The 22904-nt window shown below is 37.6% G+C and overlaps 1 pseudogene; it reads right to left on the bottom strand.

Moving 5' to 3' along the window:
• Positions 1–16245: 16245 nt before the first annotated feature.
• Positions 16246–22689, bottom strand: LOC123233348 (annotated as a pseudogene).
• Positions 22690–22904: the final 215 nt, after the last annotated feature.

Raw genomic sequence — 22904 nt, 5'->3', positions numbered from 1 at the left:
TTTTTTCACAACTGTGGAAGGAAAATAAATGGGTGATATGTGATATATGTTTAAATACAAATACCGTCTAGCAAGAAAAGTTATTTCATAGGAATAACAAGTTAACCAGCTCTGTTGAAATCCTACTAGAATGCTCCATTTAGTTTTAGACATTTCGATTCTGGGCAAATGAAGTTAAATTAGAAGGGCAGTAAAGAAAAAAAAAGAAATAAGATGATTAAGCCAATAGAAGAATCGAATTATCTTGGTAGATTAAGGAAAATGGATGGTGTACCTAAGCCACTGCCAAAATGGGGAATAATTACAGTCTACAAATAGTTCAAAGGTAGTTCTAAAAAAGAGAAAACTATCTCGATCCATAGGGAATAAATATAAAGGAAAAATTCTCTCTCTAACATAGCCATTACCCTAGTTCAATTCCATGACACCTCTTTTCTGAATAGAGTGTCCTCTAACTATCCCCCTTGTCTCCAGTTTATCCTCCATATAGCTGTCAACTTGATATCCCTAAAGCATATATCTCATATCACCTGTGAAGCTTCAGTGGCTCCCTACTACTTCTAAGATGAAATACAAACAATTTGTTTGGCACCTAATTGTCTTCTCAATCTCCAATCAATCTTCCCAGATTGCTTTCACATAACTCCATCTCATGCATTCTATGTTCAAACCAAGCTTATTCTTATTTTATTCACTGTAGATACTTTCTTTGTGCCCTTACATAGACTATTTATCATTCCTGGAATGTCCTCTCCCCCCTCAACTGGGACTCTAAGAAGTCTTACCTCCTGTCTAGGCTCTATTCAAATGCTAGCTCCTCCAAAATACTTTACCCATCTCTCCTGAGTATTAGTAGTAGTCCTCTCGCCTCCAAAAATGTTTTTACTTTTTATGTATTTTGTATTTACTTATCTGTATAGATGATTTCTTTTTCTCCCTAGTAGAAAAAAACAGAGGTGCTATTTTCTTTTTTGTTTTTGTACTCTCATGCACCTAGGATAATTACTGGCACATATTAACCACTAAATAAATGTTTATTGAGTTGAAATATGCCCTTGTGGTTAGAAGAGAGCATGCACAATATTCCAAAGGACACTCCAGAAGTAGAGATGGATTTGGATGAGGGAAAGGAGAAGGTATAGGTCCAGGGTAGAAACAGAATTGGAAGGATTTCACATTTTTTATGCAAAAAGAACTTATCTGGGGGAGACTATCTCTAGGCAAGATGATGTAATCTGGCTTTATTCAGTGGCTATTCTTTCAACTAGTCTGGCCAAAAATACCAGAAGGTTAATTGTTAAGGATGAGAACAAGCTGCTGTAAGTATCTAGTAAAGATAATTTTGTAAGCCTTCTTAGTTGTTACTTGCCTGAGGGTTTTTGCTTATTTTTATAAGGATGATTTCTGAAAGATCCATCTTTTTGACAAAATTCTTCTGGTTGTATTCTATGGCTGCATATCATAGAATATTATCATCCCCAAGATATTCAATATTCTCCCAAAGGGCAAATAAATGTCACATAAGGTAATATGGGCAGGTTGCATTATACCAAACTTAAGAATTATGTAGAAGTGATCTATAGGAGGCATGCTGGGAAGAGGAGATAGACTGGCAACTGAGGAGACTGTGGATTAGTCCATGGATAGATTCCAATGGAGTCCACATAATGAGAGACAGAGAAGGAAGTCCAAAACACGTGAGGTGAACTCCCTATGAATGACTGATTGGAGGAAATGATTGAAAGTCACAAAGGATGAATGCATATTGATGAGTAGTGAATTCTTATCTTATCCCTCATTTATCATTAAATCCTTATTGTCTTAAGCCTTTCATTTTCTTTCATGGAGGACAGAGAAACCCATCTTGTGTTGCTTTATACTCCTCATACTTCCTAACATGGAAATTTATACCTATGAGTTAATTAAGAAGTACATTTTAATTAATTCATTAGTTCTTACTTTGGATACCCATGAACTCCTTAAACTAACTTGTATTTACATGGAATATATTAGCTTTATATTTAGATAGATGCTTCTTATTAGAGGAGCTTTTATCTATCTCTTATAAAGATCTCAGATGCTATCTAGGTCAGCCCCCTTATTTTATAGATGACGAAATTGGGACCAAAGGAAAATAAGTGACTTGCTCATTATTACCCAGGTACATGTTAGCTTCTCCATTAGAATATGAATTCTGTGATGGAAGGGATATAGAGAACACTTTTGTCTCTTATTGTCAGTGCCTAGCACAGTGCCTGATACATAGGAAGTGCTTAATAAATACTTGCTGATAGATTGATTGCCACCCCTAATATTATGACCACCTAATTCATATTCATGCATCTTCTCACAAAACTGTATCCTTTTTGAAAATGTTTTTTTTTTCAATGTCTTTTCAAGATTAAAGAGCCAAACCCTCAAGGGAGTAAAACTCATCCAATTCAACCTCATCAGCTTGAGATGACTGCAGGCCTTCTGAGTTTGGTGAAATGTCTAAATAATGAAAGACTGAAACCATAAGCAGAGATGGCACCAGAAGGGTGGTAATTAAGTAGTGATGACATGCTGAGTATGGACAGAAAATGGTGATGAATTTCTCTTGTCCTCCCCGTCTTATTTTATGTGTATAAGACTTCTTAACTTCTAACAGTTGATCAACTGTAAGTATCTTTAATATGGCAAATACTAGCAAGGAGGCACCATTTATTTTCTCTTTTTGTCTAAAAAGACCAGCTAAAGAGAAATTATTTTATTAACATTCCTCAGCCCGACGCCAAATATCCTCACATGCTATGGAGAGTGTATGCCTTAAATTACTTACTGAAATGGATATTTGTCTTTACAAAGAAATAATGGTTTCCTTGTGTCTCTCAGTAACAGGAACAATTTCCATCCTAGCTGGGTAAGATTAAAACACTAATCAGTATTGCGGTCTCTCCCAGGCAGCTGATGCAGATTCCCAAAATCAACATGAGATTGTTGCTGAGTACCTAGATACAAATGGACACTTCCCTCTTTCCCTTTTTTCTTTCTCACTCCTACCCCCACTAAGATAGCTTAAACGTTCCCCCTTTTCCTCCTCTCCCTCCCTGCCTCCAAATTCAGAGTTGTCAACAAAGGAAAGGTATGTCTTCCAAATAGCTCTTCTTAGACTTTTCCACTTAATGACTTACAAAATCTTCTGTTAGAATAGTTTTGTGATAGGAATAGTGACAGGTGAAAGTAGATTTGGTGTGTGGATGATAGAGTTATTGCAAGGTCTTTTTATGTACTGTGGCAAATACCACAAATAGCACCTGAGACAGATAGTGAAATGTGGCCCCTATTGATAGAGTGGGGAATCTTGGGGGGAGAAGTGAAACAGAGACATCTGGCCATAGACATGAAGTTACTTATAGACATTTGTGTAGGTTAGGGCAAGAATTCACACACACTCCATCCCCATTCTGAGACTACTATTTTAGCTACATTTCCTTACTAACTTGGTACTAAGTTCTACAGGACAGGTGCTGCTCTAAATTGGATGCCCCTAAGCCAAAACTATATTTACCCAACATTACTTATGATTCTGTGGGGAGGGCACAAACAAGAGAGAAAATATTAATCATGCCAGATGGGTGAGATGAGTGTTTAACAAACATTTCTCCCCCCCACCAAAAATGTACACAGACATTTTAAAACTTAATTTGCATTATTAATGTTTTTCCATTACTTTCTTTAGTTTAGACAATCAAAAAAACAATAAATCAAGTCCTGATTAATAAGATTTGTTGATTTTATAAGATTTAAATTCTGATATTGAAAATACAGCAATCAACTCTCTCGTCTCAAGTCAATTCAAGCCATCTTCATCTACCACAGGATGGGGAAAAAGGTTGGAGCTTGGCTTCTGGTTGGTGACTTATTTCCTCCAGACCTTAAGAATGCAAGTTACTGTAGTAAAGAGAAAGGAGAGTTAGGATATGGACCTATAATTATTTTTTCTTTGGTATTGTTTCTTGTCTCTCCAACTATATTGTTGCCTCTTACAGGACAGTGATTGTGACTTGGTCTTCTTTGTCTTCTGAATAGCTCCTATAAGCATGTCTTTCCCAAAGGAAGTAACCAATAAATAGCTGTTGACTGATAAATCCATAGGCCACATGGCTTAGTGGAAAGGGTGTTGGATTTCACATGACAAAGACCTAGATCCAGATCCTACGTCTGATATATTAGCTTTATAATCATGGGCAAGTTACTTACAACTTTTTGAGCCTCAATTTCTTCATCTGTGAAATGAAAGGGCTTGTTATGATTGCATTTAATATCCCTTGCATCTTTAGGATTCTATGACCCTAAAATCCTATAATTAACAAGCCAGTTTTTCATTCTTTTTTCTTTTTTGAATTTTTTTCCATTTTTTCATTTTTTATTTAATTAATTTAGAATATTTTTCCATGGCTACATGATTCATTTTCTTTCTTTCCCTCCTTCCTGCCCCCTTTCAGAGTTGATGATCAATTCCACTGGGTTTTACATGTATCATTGTTCAAAACCTATTTACATGATATTACTATTTGCAATAGAGTGATCATTTAAAGTCAACTCATTGAATCATATATTTTTCTTCTGCTTTTCTACTCCCATATTCTTTCTCTGGATGTGGATAGTGTTCTTTCTTATAAGTCCCTCAGAATTGTCCTGGATCATTGCATTGCTACTAGTAGAGAAGTCTATTACATTAAATTATGCCACAGTGTATCAGTCTCTGTGTACAATGTTCTCCTGGTTCTGCTCCTTTCAGCCTGGATCAATTCCCCAAGGTCTATCCAGTTCACATGGAATTGCTCCAGTTCATTATTTCTTTCAGCACAATGCTATTCCATCACCATCAGATACCACAATTTGTTCAGCCATTCTCAATCAATGGACATCCCTTCATTTTCCAGTTTTTTGCCACCACAAAGAGCATTGCTATGAATATTTTATACAAATATTTTCCTTATTATCTCTTTGGGGTACAAACCCAGCAGTGGTCTAGCTAGATCAAAGGGCAGGCAGTCTTTTAAAGCCCTTTGGGCATAGTTGCAAATTGCCTACCTGAATGGTTGAATCTATTCACAACTCCACCAGCAATGCATTAGTGTCCCAATTTTGCCACATCAGGTCAAACATTTATTACTTTCCTTTGCTGTCATATTGGCCAATCTACTAGGTGTGAAGTGGTACCTCAGAGTTGTTTTGATTTGCATTTCTCTAATTATAAGAGATTTAGAACACTTTTTCATGTGCATATTGTTAGTTTTTACTTCTTATTCTGAAAACTCCCTATTCATATCCCTTGTCCACAAGCCAGTTTTTCAATTCTGCTTTTTACTAGGCAAAGTTTGAGTATCTAATTCAATTCAAATCAATTCTTTGAAGCAAATATTCATTAAGTAACATTTATTTATTAACATCAGGTGATCCACAAAGCATAGAGACATATGTTTACCAATGACATTTGCAATTACAAGAAGAATGGCCTATTTAGTTCCTCAGTGGAAAGAAGTTCCTAGAGATGGTGAGATTTTCTAGATTCTTCTGCATGAGGAAGGTACTGTACTAACAGCAACCTGACCAACAGAATTGCAGAATGTAGTGGGTGACTCCTGTTCTCCCCAGACCAGGGGATTGACTATGCTCAGTTACTTTCTATCTATAGGAAGTAAGGGCAGTAAATGATTGTTTTTCTTTTATCATCTATTTTATACTATTTTCTGACTATGTGATCTTAGATAATAATAATAAGTGAAACAATAATAATAATAAACTAGTTTCAAGATTTTCCAAGTTCTCATATACATTATTTTATTTGAGCTTCATGATACCTTTGGAAGGTAAGTGATACTATTATTCTCATTTAAAAAAAAAGAGAGAACACAGAATGAAAAGGGTTGTGATTTGCCCAGAGTCACAGAGCTCATAAGTATCTAAGGCAGGATTTGAACTGAAGACTATTTGATTCAGAGTTCAGTTTTCTACCTATTGTGCTTTCAACCCACTTCTCTCTGGGATTACATCTGCTACCTTAAAAAATGAAGGAATTAGATTAAATGATATGTATGGCCCTTAGCTAGGTGGCATAAGGCAACTAGGTGGCACTGTGGATAGGATGTCAAGCTTGGAATCAAGAAGACTCATTTTTCTGAGTTAAAAAAAATCTATCCTCAGACATTTACTAGCTGTGTCACCCTGGGCAAGTTGCTTTTTTTGCCTCAGTTTCCTCATCCACAAAATGAGCTAGAGAAGGAAATAGAAAACTACTTCATTACTTCATTTTCTTTGTCAAGAAAACCCCAAACAGGGTCAAAAAGAGTTGGATAGGACTGAACTATTGAACAAATCCCCTTCTAACTCTCTATTTAGAGTCCTGTGAATTACATCCAGATGACTGGAGCTCTCAAGTAGGAGTACCTCAGTCTTGTCACTACACCAATTTGTTTTGAAAGTAATCTACCTTCAGAGTTCACATTTAGCCTTGCTGTGATCTTGGCCCAGGCTGCTTCCAGCTCCAGTTTTTCCTTTGCTCATCCCACTTGACACAGGCATCTCCTCTTGGTAATATGATACCATTTGACTTGGCTTAGACTCTTGTATTTAGCTATGACCTAACTGCCCCTTGAATCTGATGGCTCGATTTTGCCTGTCTGCCCTATGCTAGGCTAGACATCCCAGCAATGATGACTTGGATCCTCTGAGGTTTCAGCCCCAAGCCCAGCTGTCAGTACTGCTTACCCAGCTGGACCACATTAGCAATTCACTGTAGAACCTGTTTAGCCAAGACTAAACTGCCCTCTGCCCATCTCTGCAATAGCCTTGCCACCTGCTGCCCTATTGCTAGGTGCTAGTAGGAAGGAAGGGGATTATCAGAATAATTCACATGCATAAAATATATTTCCCTTAGGCATGTAGTCATACCAAATGGTTTTTAACCAGACATAGTTAATCTATTCTTTAACTTAGTGAAGGTCTATATAGTTTCAAGTAAATCAATCAAAAATATTTATTAACCAACTATGATAAATAAGGCATGGTTCTAGGTATTATATAGATATATGTAAAACACAATCCTTACCCAGACTGAGATTATAATGGAGGCAGGGAGACATGACAAATACACAATGCAAGACAGTATGTAATTAAGTGCTAAATTATGTAACAGACTATAAAGGCAATAGGAGCTAAGGGAAGGAAGAGATCAATTCTGTTCAATAATAGTCCTCAAGTACATGAAGGGTTCAAATATCAAGAAGAATAGCCAGATGCCCTCCTGGTCAACTGAGCTCAGAATAAGAGGAAATTATTTTCATCTGTAGAAAGAGGGCATTTTTTTCTAAGCAGAAAACAACGTTAAAACAATTGAACTATGTCTGGGAATCTCTTAAATTTTTTTTTCTCAATTACATGTAAAAATAATTTTTGACATTCATTTTTTAAGTTCTGTTTTAAATTTTCTCCTTTCCATCCCCTCCCCACTTGAGAAGACACACAACTTTATATAGATTGTACATGTGAAATTATGCAAAACATTTCCAAATTAGCCATGTAGCAAAAGAGAATACAGTCCCAAAACAAAAACAACAAAAAAAACACAGACAGTTAAAAAAACAAACTGTATTTCAATCTATATTCAAACTTCATCAGTTCTTTCTCTGGAGGGCGATGGTATTTTTCATCATAAATCCTTCAGAATTTTCTTAGATCATTGTATTGCCTAAGATTAGTAAATGATTAACAACTAAAAATTGTAAAGAATTACTGTTACTATGTACAATGTTCTTCTGTTTCTGCTCGTTTCATTTTGCATCAGTTCATGTATGTTCTTCCCAGTTTTTTCTGAAAGCATCCTACTTGTCATGACTTAGAGTACAATAATATTCTCTCAAATTACATAATACAATTTTCTTAGCCATTTCTAAGTTGATTTTCTAGTTCTTTGATACCACAAAAGGGGTTGCTATAAATAATTTTGTACAAATGGGTACTGTTCCTTTTCCTTTGTTCTCTTTGGGATATGGAGCATAGTAGCAGTAACCCTGGTTCAAAAGGTATGCTCAATTTTGTAGCCCTTTATTTATAGTTTGAAATTTTTTTCCAGAATGGTTGGATCAGTACACAGATTCCATCAAAGTGTGTTTGGATGACCTGTAACAGCTTCAAATGTTCTTGTCAATGAAGGGTACATCAACTTTATAATCTATGAAAGTCCCTTTATTCCTTAAGATTCAGATATAAAGATGTGTAGGTATTTATATATGTGTGTATGTTTATATTGGAATATATATGTCATCACTGAGAAATAGAAAACATACCTTTTATCTTGCTAACCCAAGCTTCTCTCCTCTTGTGGACATCCCCACCAAGCTGTATGTATTTCTACATTACAAGACCAATATTTAGAATAATAATATGGTCTAAACAACTCATTGTACTCAATAGTCATAATAGCATAATCATCTTTCTTAACCTTCAGAATTATTATTGCATCCAACCCATGTGGATAAACATTAAATTCAGGAGACTGGGTAATGAATTCCCCATAAACAAACTGGAGGAAGATGGTTTTTAATGGATCTTATGGGATATTAAAGTTATATACACTGGGGAATGTCATTCAGGTTTGGGAGTGATAAATAAAATTGAAAGTTGGGTGGAAAGATGTGGAGGGGTGGTATTCCAATAGGCAAACACAATAAAAACTACAAATACATTTAAAATAGCAGACAAATCCTCTATAGTGAAGAGGCATTTCCTCGAATAGTATGCAAAAGCCTGTGCTACCAGAACACCATGTTGTCATGGAATGTACAAATTGTGCAGGGATTTAGAAAAAAAACACAAAACTAATCTCTGTTTCTTCTTGAGTGTTACTCTAGTAAATCATCATACCATTCCTGAACCCCTTTCTAACACCCCTAGCTCAACACCCCACTCACCAACACACAGCAAACACATACACACACGCACACACACACACACACACACACACACTCTTCCCAGTATGCTGGCCTCTGAGTACAGAATGTGCTTAGTAGCTTCTTGGGGGAAAGGATGTAGGAGACTGAAGATGAGAAATATGTATTGTAAATGGATGTAGATGCATCTGATCAAAATGTAAAATCTGACATTTCTCTGTTTGCGATACTGCAAAAAGGTGGTCTTACCAACATTGGATGGGCCAAGAAATGGTTATTTTTCTATTAAGGGTAAATAAAATGAGGGTAAAATTTTAAGTTGAGGAATTTTCTGTTGCTAGAAGGCAAATTACTACATGCAATAGTACAAAAGAACAGGGGTAAACAATACAATATGCTGTGAATTGAGAATGCATGTGCAGTAATGTCATGAATATATTAACTTCCTTCATTGTCAAGGCAAGTGACAGAGGCTGACTGAAATTCAGAGAGGAGCCGGCTGTCACTGTTGAGCTCAAGCAGTTGCAGTCATATCTCCCCTAATAACAAAGTCTATTCTGTTTACATTTGACATGGTGAGTGGAGGGGTTGGTGGGTTGCTTTTTAATGATTAAATAAATAAATAAATAAATCCACTCAAATAACCTTCTAGCCCCTACCACAGCCCCAACACACAGATAGAACCCATTTCTGCTACCTGTTTGGAGTGGGGGGGGTGTGCATACAAACATATATAAAGAGAAATGATTAGTTGGAGCATTTGATCTTTTGGGGAGGAAAGGGGGTAATTTATTTATTTTAACTGTCAAGAGACTCCCTATTTCTAAATATGTATTTCAGCGATATGTTAGAAGGGAAACTTTAAAACTCAAATCTGTCAGAACCTTGAGGGATGGGGAAAATAAAACAGAGAAAAAGAAACTAATATTGTGAAGAGAATTATTGGGGATTGGGGGTGATTATCAGATGTTTTAGTTGGCTTTTGAGATAGGGTTACCTGGGGTAAGTCTAGTCTACTGTGCAACTGAGTCAGGGAGGTAAATGTTCCATTGTGCTTGACTTGATAGCAGAATCCTAGGGAAAAAAAAAGAAAGAAAGAAAGAAAGAAAAAGCATTCCACTTGTGAAGAAAAAGAGCCGGAGGCAGATTATTAGGTTGGAATTAAAATGCAGACGAGATTCATTAAATTGTTGACCCTCCTCCCCACTCAAAAAAAAAAGTCAGGTTGCCATCTTAAATTGACAGCATTCGAGATGAATTATGTGCACTGATTAATAAGTAAATGTTTTTACCGTTATGATAGCGGCACCTGCTAGTTATGCCGCTGGTGAAGAGGCTCTCGAGCTATAGTGTTTCCAATAATAAAGGTATGAAGGGCTGAAAGTTGTGTGCAAGCGTTAGTCCAGAAATAATCCATTTCCTTACAAAGTTGCAATGCCTAAAAAATGGGAACATGTTTCTCCCTCCCTCCTCCTCTCCTCCTACTTCACATTTGTTGTGTAGAAATTCACAGCATGTGTTCACATTGGTGTTGCAAAGGGGATTCAGGGTCACAACACATAATACCACAAGGAAGTGAATGCAGGCTAAAACTAATGTGGAGCTCACCATTTGAAGCTACATGAAATTATTTTCAATCTGGTTTATTCTTTCCCTGGTTCCCCCCCCCCCCCCAAAAAAAAAAGAAGGTAATCTTATATGGCTTGGGCCTTGGCCAAAAGTGCCATTTTGCCAAATGTTGCTTCAGCCATCAAGGAAGCTGGGGAGAAGAAGCTGGGTAGCCCTGGAGCAGATTAACCAGCTTTGCTGTTCTATAATAGTGCTGCAAATGAGCAATCTGAGACAATTAACCTGGAACAGGCACTTTTGAGGGCTTCATCCCTTTCAATGGTTTGGTTCTTCAAACAAGAACTGAGCAAATGAAAACTGGCTACTTGAAATGTGTGGGAATCTTTTGTACAACTTTTTGAATATGCATATGACCCATAAAGAGCGTGTAATGGGAAATCCAAGCTATGTAATTTGGAGATGTAATACTCCATCAACCAAATAAAATCATTAAAAATATTAATGGGTATTTCTGTGGCTGACTTAAGATAAAAATGGTTTCCATCTTTGTGTAATATTTAATAACTCTTCTCTTGGGTACAAAGTAGTTATTTTTCAACTATTTATTTTTTACTGGGAAGCATGGCAAATCATTTTGGACTTATTTGGAATTATGGAAGTGCTAAAATAGCATCACACATTTTATCAGAATATTACTCTTTCACTTTCATGTTTAAAAATAGCTCCCATGACACACAGGAAGGAATCAGTTTCAATTGTGCCTACGGATCATCATCTGGACAATAAGTAGATAGAAAAAGGGTAAATAATCTCTAAGATGCTACTCTTCTCATTCTATGACTAACCCTTCAGTATTGAAAAGTACTGAGACTTCATTTTTAGAACTATTGTCTCATTTGTAAGGAATTAAATTTAGGGTTTGACTAAATATGAGAATTCTAAGGGAATATTGTGGTTGCCAATTTAAAATATTATAGCTCAAGTCAAAATGACTTTTAGTAGCATTTATTTACAGAGGTGGAAACAGTGAAAGTAGAGAAATGTAAGAAGAGGGTAGAGAAAATGTCTAGCCTATCATACTAAATGTTGCTGTGGTGTTTGACTCAATACCAGCAGGGCTTGATAACCCTCAGCCAGAGGATCCTACGGTGTCTTATGAAAGGGTTCTACCTATGCAGTAGCCTCCTCCAGGAAAGGAAGGCCTCTCTGGAACTAATCTCTCCAGAAGCCAGGAAAGGAAGGCCAGCTACTCACTCACCCAAGACAAAGACCAAAGAAGAAGATCCAGGAGCAGTCCTTCAAGAAGCAGTCCAAGAGCTAAAGTCAAAGTCCAAGCCAAAGATCCAGTCCATAACCACCTCCAAAAGCCAAGTCACCAGCAGATGTTCCTTGGACAGGAAGTTCAGGACTTTTTATAGTCCTTCTTTCACGTCACTTCCCATCCCTTCCTCCACTTTACAGGAACCAATTGCAGTCTTTTAATTTGCTTAGCACTGCCCAGGGGGTGGTCAGTCACCTCTAGAGTTGTCACCCACTTTTTGCAAGTGACTTATAGAACACTCTTACTTAGTATTAAGTAGGGGTGCTTAATTTTTGATTGATTAACTTAAAAATTGCTGATTGATAGACAAAGAAAGTTTGATTCACTCCACACATTTTAATGAATTAAATAAACCAAATAATTATTGAAAATATATTACATACGTAGCATTGGTATAGGTGTTGGTGGAAGGGTGAGGATTGTAGGGGAGGGGCATTAAATTTAAGACACATGACCAAAAATGGGGTTTATAGTTTAGATTAAGAGATAAGGCATGAAAATTAACTAGTAACTGAGTCAGCACATAACAAAGGAATGACTGGTCAAGGGAGATATTGTTGTGGGTGAATCACTTTGCAAACCTGAAAATACCATATAAATGTAATTATTGTTGTTGTTGTTGTCAAAGTCACATAAATGCTTATAGAGGAGATGTAATTTCTTCTAGACTCTGAGGGATCTCATAAGCAGAGAAGTATAAGTTTTGTGGCTGAAGGATGAGAAGAAGAAATTTTAGGTAAAGAGAAATAGCCTTTAGCTTAAGAATAACATCTCAGTGGTTTTTCTCTTGCAGCTGTCCAACAAACATTCTTTTAAATTGTAATTCAGAGGTAGTAATGCACAAAGGATTCTACAATAGTTTCAGTAGACAAATATGTTTCAAGTAGTTGATTTGTGATATAGAGTAGTGGGAAATAAGTTTGGAAATGTGAAATCTTTAGTTAGCCTTGGTAAGATGAACACTTTAGAAATCACAATAAGACCAAAAATTTAGAGATAGAAAGATCATAAGATCACAGAATTAGAGCTGGAAAGGATCTTAGAGATCATCTTGTCCAAATCTTTCCTTTTACTATTGAGCCTTTCTGATTGAATCTCCTCCCAAATGACGATGTTGGCTAAGTCATTTCTTTTCCTTTGGCCCCACAATACAAGGGAGTTGAAGTAGATGGCCATTGAAATCCCTTTCAGCACTAACTCCATTATAATGAAATGATACTGTAACATCCCACTATAAGACTATTTCCAAACCCTTTCTCATTTACATTAGCAGAGTTGGCTCATCAGAAAATCCACGATTACTTTTCTCAAGATTTTGGGGTAGCCCTAAGGGATTGTAGTTCTTTCTTGTCCTGTTACTTATGAGCTCTTTCTGGTCTGCTTCTCCCTTAACAATCATCCACATATACATACATACAAAAACACAAATACATAAATATTTGCCCAAGTACTTACTAAAATGGTACAGCAAGAAAAGTTTGTAAAATAGGCACAAACTTAAAGAACAATAGAAATTCAACTTGTGTAGATACCACATGTGGTAAAGAAGTGTACCTCAGTTCCTGGAAACAAGAAGTTCTGTTCTTCCTTTACAGCATCCTTATGAACTTCTCCTTAGATCCAGCTAGTTTCCTTTGCTCAGTGCCTTTAAAGAATCCATAGTCAGAATTTTTCTCTCTCAAGATTAATCATGTTCTTTGAATCTGCATTCTTTGGGCATCTGTAGTTATATGCTGATTTTGCTATTTCCTATAGATCCAGTCCAATTCCAGACACTCTTTAGTCAGTCATTTTTCATTTGTGTCCAACTCTTTATGACCCCTTATTTCAGGGTTTTCTTGACAGAGATACTAGAGGTGTTTTCCATTTCCTTCTCCAGCTTATGTTATAGATGAGGAAACTGAGGCTAACAGTTTTGGACTTTCTAAGATTACATTAATTAATGTAGGGAATAGAATCCCACCCTTGCAATCCTCTGAATCCATTAATTGCATAATTTTTAGTAGGAGAATATGCAAAAAATGTTCAACTTAAATGTTATTATAAATTGGAAGGTAATTAGAATGGCATGATTTGGGTGCTTTTAGTCATAAAGCCATTCCTCTCTGAAATTAGGTAGCTTTATCAAATGAGTTCTTGAGTAGCCTTCCCATTCTTTACAGTTACAATCTATAACAACATGGTAGATTTGAGAATAGACTTGATTAGAGATAGAGTAGAGGTAGATATCATTTTGGAGGCTTCTTCAATAACCAGATCTACTTACTATGTTTGCTGGATTTAGCTTATGTAGGAGTATGTTGACCAAAATTAGTGCTTGAAAATTAATGTTGAATGATTCAGAACTCTTAACAAAAGTCCTAAGAAGCAAAAGGACAATTCTGGACAATGGGAGAGGAAAAACAAAACAAAAAAAAACATTATTTACTAGTTGAAAGCTATCTTTTCACCCTTCCTTTGTGTTTCTGAGAAGACATTTTACTTTTGAAGGGCATAGGGTATTATACTTTTTTTTTTACTATACAAACCAATGTGAAGAGAACAATGGAAAAAACATTGAAATAGGAATAAACCTTCCTGGTACATAATAGATGCTTAAAAAAGACCTCTTGGTTGACTGATTACTCAAAGGACCTGAGTGTGAATCTAGCTAGTCCCTCAGTTCTCTTCTAAATTTACTTCTTCAGATGAACCTGAGTCCTGAACCCATGTCTGGAGGATTAGGGGGTAAATTTTTTTTTGAAATCTATAAATTCCTACTAAGTAATTCCATACTTGCAAGCACCCTGACCACAATGCTTTAGAAGTTTAATTGAAAGTAAAATGGACATTATATGTGTTTTGAACAGGCAATCCCAGTAAGTCCCACAATGTCCTACTGATATGGAGGTACAAGCTTCCCCTAGGCACCCTAAAACCCCAGGTTGTATCCCAGGTCAGAGAATATATAAAAGACTCATTTTTCCTTACATTCCTGCAGTACTAGGGAAGGTGACTTTGGACTGAGAGGAAGATCCCCTCTGGCCTCTTCCCTTATTCTTGATGAGCACAGATAGGCACCTCCCAGCTTCCTCCTGATAAGCATCTATTTTATATCCCAGATATCTGATTATCCTCTAAACTGAACAGTACACCTCCTTTTGACTTTGAGACATAGGAAATAACCACATGGCCCATCTTGGGTTCCAGAGACCCAGTAACATGCTGTCACCATTCTATCTCTAGTCACATAGGCCCTGTTGTGGAAAGGGTATATAAAGCCCAAAACACAGCTTGCAGAAGCAGTGTTCTACCCATTCTGCCTCCCTCAGCCACCTCATTTGACATACATTCAAATGAACAAATCTTTTTCATTTTTAGGCTAGCTATTGGAGTTTGTCATTCTTGATGAGGGCAACCTATGCAGATCCAGGGTTTTACCTTAAAGCTCTCTCACAACAATAAAACAAATATTTCTCCATGCTACTTATAATAAATCTCCTTTGGCAACAAGATCCTTTCTTGGAATTAGATATTCCACAAGTTATCCTAGAATTCACTCCCTTCAATTTGTCTGTTTTCCCGAAGCTCAGTTCCAGCACCACCACATGAGGCCTTTCTTGACCTCTATCCCAAAGTCATTAGAGCTTCTTCCTCAAAAAATATCACATTGTTTTTGTATTCAAATACTCTAGTTAATCAAATTCATATTTTAGTCTTCACAGGGATCATGTAATTGACACACTAGTTATTTCTTTGTCCACTTATATTCAACAAGAAAGTAAGAGAGTAGTCCAACCCAGTTGCGAAATATCCCATCAGCCTAGAAAGTCCTCCCCCTCATGCCTTAGATGGGTTTCTCCACCAATGAAATGACCAGCATTTCTCGAGACCATAAGTTAAATAAACAATACATGACTACCTATTTAGAGCAAGTTTTAAAATCTCCTATACAAAAAGCAGTGCAAATTCAGCTTTTCCCAGCTAGGGGAGGAGCCTCTGCAAAGTTGTATCCAGCCATGTTCTCTGAGATCAGGAGAAGCTCTTACAACCCTGGTCCCCAAACCAGTGTCATGGTACAAGGAAAAGGCTGCAACACACCCTGATCAGCCTATGCTGAGAAGACAATTCTCCCTCTAGAACAAATTCCACCTCCACCATGCGAAGGGCCCTGAGAATCAGGCAGCTTCTGCTTGAGATGTGGGAGATGAAAGGAGTGAGGGGAGGAGGAACAGGAAGAGCATGAGACTGAACTGATGGGGCCAAGGCTGAGTCTGGCTTTTTATTTCATGAGAAGTTTTCCACAGCAGCATGAAGTTCAGGTTTCAGAGCTCCTGGGGGCTGCTCGGCTCCTGGGGGCTGCTCGGCTCCTGGGGGCTGCTCGGCTCCTGGGGGCTGCTCGGCACCTAATACCTTGATGTCATCCATGAAGGCTACATCCTAAGGGAAAATTAGAAGAGGCAGCCAGTCAATTTGCAGTGCCCTCCTCACATAGTTGTAGAGTGCAGACAGCGGCTCCCAAGCATAGAAGGTACATTGGAGGATGTGCCCATCTGGAAAGTGGACCCTTAAGAGGGTATAGGTATATTTTCTCATTTCCTTCTGCTCCTCCTTCTCTGCAGGACTTTGGTCCAGAGCACAGACAGCCATTCCAAGGTGTCCATCCTTAGTTTCTGTTCCTGTTTGAGCTCCTCAGTCCTGAGGATGAAGAAGTCCTCAGGGAGGTCAAACTGGGCAGCCAGAGGGGAGGGCTTGAAGATTGGTCGCTACCGTGCCAGCTGAGCCCACACTGATTCCGAGTTCTGCAGAGCTACTTTATGCTGTTCTAGCTTCTCTACTTGGGCATCGTCTCCCAGTATATAGTATTCTTCTCAGGCCTCTTGTTCTGGAACAGGGAGAGTTGTCTTCTCAAACCCAATGTCCCTGTAAAATTCATTAGCTCCTTCTAGGCAGTTGATCTGTTTCTGTTTTGCAGTTTGATTTTCTTGTATTTCTCCTCTTCTGGGTGAAGATGGATGTTGTCCAGGTACTTGGCAATAGTGTCCATTCTCAACTTTACTTTCTCTTGGTCCCTTTTTTATACCCCAAAGAGATAAGGAAAGAAACTTGTACAAAAATATTTACAACTGTGCTCTTTGTGGTGGCAAAAAATTGGAAAATGAGGGGATGCCCTTTGATTGGGGAATTGCTGGACAAATTGTGGTATCTGTTGGTGATGGAATAATGAACTGGAGGAATTCCATGTGAACTGGAACAACCTCCAGGAATTGACACAAAGTGAAAGGAACAGAACCAGGAGAACATTATACACAGAGACAGATACACTGTGGCACAATCGAATGTAATGGACTTCTCTACTAGTAGCAATGCAATGATCCAGAACAATTCTGAGGGATTTATGAGAAAGAACACTACCCACATTCAGAGGAAAAACTCTAGAAGTAGAAACACAGAAGAAAAACAACTGCTTGATCACATGGGTTAATGGGGATATGATTGGGGATATAGACTCTAAGCAATCACCCTAGTGCAAATATTAGTAATATGGAAATAGGTCTTGATCAATGACACATGTAAAACCCAGTTGAATTGCTCGTTGGCTATGGGAGGGCAGTGAGAGGAGGGGAGGGAAAGAACATGAATTATGTAACCATGGAAAAATATTCTTAATTAATTAATTAATCAATTAATTAATTAAATATTTTTAAATAAAAAAATGTGATAGTCTTGTTTTATGGAACTCCCATATTTATCTTTATCTCTTGGGAACTTACTTTCAAGGAACTCCCAGACTGAACTTTGTCTTAGACTGAACAAGGGACCAGTAAACATCAATTAAGCACCCTGAATAGGAGGGATAGAGATACTCAAACCTGAAGGACTTATTTTGTCTTCTTAGTCTCTCTTAGGCCACTGCATGGTACCTACAACTTCTATCCCAAGCCTCCTTGTAACCAATCAATGTGTTTTCCTTTCCTTCATTCCCCAGAATTTATATAGGATTCCAAGTTCTTCAGTTCATTGGAAAACCCCATTTTCAGAGACATTGTTCCTAGAATCCAGAGCTTGTCTCTGTGTGAAATCTTGGGTATGATTCTGTGTGGTAGCCATTAAAGCATTGTCTCCCTTATCCTGATTAAAGATTCCTTCTTTCTAACTATTTTGTGGTTCAGTGTTCTTCAAGGTTGACACATATGACACATAATATGTATATGCATATATATAGTATACATATAAAATATACCCTATATTGTTTTATCTATTACTATAACTCAATGTTTTATTATTTGATAATATAAATCATATAGTTATATATAATGCATTCTGCAATGTGATAATAAAATTATGTAAAATAATGTTATTATACTGTATAACATATTATACAGATACTATATAATGTTACTATATATATATTACTACGTAACACATTTCTATGCTATATACAGATGTACTATATGTGTATATTATATGAATATGTACATAAATGTATACAAGTCTGTTGTGCATACATGCAAGTTTGGATAAGGTATATATACACATACAAATTACATGGGTCCAGTAATTCCAAAGCCATAGCACACTTCTTTTTAAGTTATTCCCTAGGCCACATGCCCTTGCTCTGCAATTTACATTGTTAAAAAGTTGCCTAGAGGCACTGATATAATGATTTGCCCTGGGTTAGATACCCAGTATGTTTCAGAGGTCTTCCTGAAAAGAAGATCAGTTCTTTTCATTATTTTGCATATTTTTCACTCTTTTTATATTCTTACTTATCTAGATATCCTTTCCACTGATATAATTCAAGAACATTTTCTTTGTATTTTCAGGGCATGGCCCACGGTAGGCTCTTTATAAAATGTTGGTCAGTTTGGTCAGTTGGCTGAAATGGGTTGCCCACTGCTCTCTGCTAGTACAGTTTCTCTGGAATTGATGACCTTAGTTACCCAGACAAGCTTCTGGTACTCCTCCGCTCTCCAGGTCTCTCAAAGGTCATTGTAGGCTACTACTGACATTACCAGAAGGATTCTTCAGTTTCTCTCCTGATCCAGCTTTTGGAATAGAATACACATTTCTGTTCTCTGTCTGACTGTCTCTATCTCTGCCTCATCTCTCTCTCCCTTCACCCCTCCCAGCTTATCCCATATATTTAGCTCTGAGTAAGTAACAAAGGTTTACCCAATGTTAAAAGTCACAGAGAAACCATTCCCCTGCTTCCCCTTTGTGTCTTGACTCTCAGTTACAATTGAGATAGCATGGGTAATTGTAACCACATCTCAGCTCCAGGTATCTTAGTGCCTGTCAACAACAGTTCAGACTCTGTTTCCCAGGGGATTGTCCTTTATAGCCTACATGCTAATAAAGCACCCATTTGCCTCCCCCCAGCCCTATTTTATTCTCTCTGGCCACTTTGTGGGAATAATCAAATAAACTTTCACTTTCAGTTTTAAGTACTGGTCACTATTCCACCTCTATGAGGTGGCTCTCATGGCCTCCTTTTCTGGAATATCATTGTGACCTTCTCTGAAACAATTCCATTTATCCTGCATCTAATCTATTCAAAGCACTGACCTCAAAACAGATCATGACCTCAGTGATCTGACATTACATAGAAGGCTCTTCATAGAGCTTCTACCTTCACATTTTGTCCCCTATAAGCCATTCTTTCTACAGTTACCGCAGTTACTCTGAAGCCTAAAAATCTCCAGTGGCTTCCCATTGCCAATCATATAATTTCCGGCTCCTTTTCCTGGTTTTCAAGACTTCCAAGGCTTGGTTCCAAGAATCATTTATTAAGCTCTACCATGTGCCACAACATTTTCAAAATTACCTGTATGTTGATCCCTCTGTGTACTCTACAATCTACCCAAAATATAATGTTCTCTGCCATGGAACATGCCCTTTGCTACTGGATTTCCTCAGATTCACTTATTCTCTTCTCTCTCTCTATGTAGAATGCCCTCCTTCTGTATCTATTGAATTTCTAACATTTCTTAAAGTCCAATTCAAATTCTTTTTTCTCTAGGAATTCTTCCATTTTTCTCCAGTTGCTAACAATTTTCTCCATTACACCTTAACATAATATGTTTTTGTACTCCTCTATTTCATTTGGGTAATTTTGTGACGTATAGTTAGTTTGGCCACATGGAATCCTAATTTTAGAGCTCAATAAAACTTTATAGGTTATCTGATCTACCCCCTTCATTTTACAGATAGGGAAACTAATACCCCAATATGAAGTGACTTACTGAGTGATACAGAGAAAATTAAATAGCAGAGTCAGGATTTGAACCCAGCTTGTGTGATTCAAAACACAGTGGTTTTTTCCTACTGGATTATACTATGTTTTCATCTTATTCTCTGATTGCGAAAGGAAATACCCCCCAGACCCCTTTTTTGCTCCTATTATATGCATTATGCTAAGAACATTACAGATAACTCATTTTATCCTTACAACAATCTGGGGAGGTAGAGTTATTATTATCACCATTTTACAGTGGAGGAAATTGAGGCAGACAGTCTTATTAAGTAATCTGCCCAAAGTCACACCAGTAGTACCTGTCTAGGGCCAGATCTGAACTCAAACTTTACTGACTCAAGAGCAGCTAGGCGGCATAGTACATAGAATGCCAGATCTGGAGTCAGGAAGACCCATCTTCCTGAGTTCCTTTCTGATCTTATGCACTTACTTCCTAGCTGGGTGACTGTGGGTGAGTCACTTAAGTGTATTTGCTTCAGCTTCGTCACATGTGAAATAAAATTGTTTCATATTCATCTTTCTGTCTCCCATGTCATTAACCAGCATACTGCATAATAGTCAATTCAGTGAACCTACATTTATTGTGAATGAGTAAATGAAATAATGAATGAATTATAGTATGATACTTGATGTTCCTCTATATGTAGATGTACTATCTATCTTGACTCTACTTTCCTGTACTACTTCAATAGGATCATAGATTTAGGGCTGGGAAGAACCTTAGAAACCCATCATTTTAGAAATGAAGGGACTAAGGCTCCGAGAGTTTAATCTGCTCAAGGCCATCCAGGGAGTAAATGATGGAGACAGGATTTGAACTCAGTTTTGATCACTACTGGTTTTGATTCTCTTTCCTTCACTCACATAGAGTACAACTTCTATTCCAATTCCAATTAGTAGATGGTTGTTGAGAGTTGCTGTGGCTGAAAAAATCAATCACCCTAAAGTTCATCTGGTGATGAACCTCCCCCAAGTTAGATGAAGTAAATCTTCTAAAAAAGTCATTACAGCATCACATTGCCCCGCTCAGAAATGAAACCTTTCCTGATCCATTGAAGCTCACACTCTTCAGGGCTCGCCTTTCAGAATCCAGGGTCCCTTTGAAGCCAAGTTTAAATTTCCTAAGGAAATTATTTATATTCTAAGGAGCTCATACAGCTTCTTACAAATTATCTTTTCTATTGAATGTCAAGTCAGGGAGCTTAATACATGCTCACTGGTTGAGTGAAGAATGGTGACCCTCTCCTTTAACATAGAGCCAACAATTCCACCCATTAAAAAAAAAAGGTTCAGTTCTAGAGATAGAATGCTTAGAAAATACCAGAGCAGAGGCAAATATCAAAATTAGGGTTATTAGCATGCTAAGTTTAACAACCCCTTAACCTATTGATTACCCACACACAAGAAAACAACACCTTTTCTAGGTTTTGCCTTTCAAAGTAATTGGATTCAAATTCACATCTGTAGCATTAAACCAATGTTTTCAACCTCCCCCCCTCTTCAATTGTTTAACCTTCTTCTCCATCTCTGGCATAAATTTAAGCCTTTATTTGTGAATATTCCGATAAGCACTTTGCCTCTCACTGCATTGTTCAAGGACCAGCGTCATTGTTACAGCTGTAATTGTAACTATCAAGACACAGCTCTTTGTAATTAGAAAGTCAAGATGGTATTCAGCAGTATGGCAGCACAGACTCTCATTTGTGAGGCTATTAGAAAAAAAATGTTTACAGAGAAAACAGTGTCATTGTTTAGTGCTCTTAATTGACCATCTGCCTGGTAAAGAAATGTCCAAAGAAGGATAAATAAGACTATAGTATACTTATTTATTTATTTTCTTTGTGCAGTGAGGAAATTAGGGAAAGCAGCAGCCCAGACAAACTAGACAAGACATTGCTAAATCAGGCAGCAAGCGAAAGCATGTCATGCATACATTGCCTCTTATTTCCCCCAGTGTCAAGACAAGGATCTATGATCTGTGGCCTCCTCAGTTTGTTTAAGAAAAATGGATTGGCATTGGCATTCGAAGCCCTCTACAATCTGGCTCAGCCAATCTGGCCTCCTCTTGGCTCCCACTGTGTAATTATGGACTGTGCTTCCTGACTCTGCAGCCCTTAAACCCTCATAACTAGGGCCACTAAATCCCCTCCTCCCCTGATTCCCTTTCCTTCCCACTTGTTTCCCCCACCCTCATCTGGGACCAGGCCAAGCCCTATGTAGGAAAAACAGATGAACTCATGGATGAAACTTGCTACTAGTTCAGTTCTGACTGTATATACTTGAGGCAGAAATTGAGATTTTCATTGTTTCAGTATAACCAATCACTCTGCCTTGCAATATCTTTTACTCCAACTGCTGGTAACTTATTTGCCTACCCCATCCCTTTGACAGTTACTCTCTGAAACCTTCTCCCTACATCTGGGTCATTCCTACCTCCTGCCACACATCCCTGATGCAATATGCATATAGAGAGTTTTTGACCAAATAACCAGATATTGTGCTCCAGATACCCACTGGGTTGTTGCTCTGTGTCCAAAGGTAGATCTCTCTAATGCTTACCGTGTCCTTGGACCTTTACCCTGATATTGCATCTCTTTCTGGATTCCTTTTGTGATGCTATAATCCATGGATTTCCTGGATCACTTGCCCTTTTCTAATGGTCTTCTGGTCTTGCCTCCGGGTCTCCAAATGTCACATCCATGAATCTTCCTTCCTTTTACTGAGTGCCAGTATCAACATATTAACCTTGTTTTTGAATCCTATAATCCAATCAAAATAGTTCTGTATTGTTGTTTTTGCCATTTCTCCAGTCTGTAATATCCTAATGCTAATTACACCATTA

The sequence above is a fragment of the Gracilinanus agilis genome, chromosome 2 (genome assembly GCF_016433145.1).
Source record: "Gracilinanus agilis isolate LMUSP501 chromosome 2, AgileGrace, whole genome shotgun sequence".
In the NCBI taxonomy this organism is placed as follows: domain Eukaryota; kingdom Metazoa; phylum Chordata; class Mammalia; order Didelphimorphia; family Didelphidae; genus Gracilinanus; species Gracilinanus agilis.
Note: the sequence above shows the minus strand (reverse complement) of the source record. Positions and strands in the feature narration are given on the sequence as shown.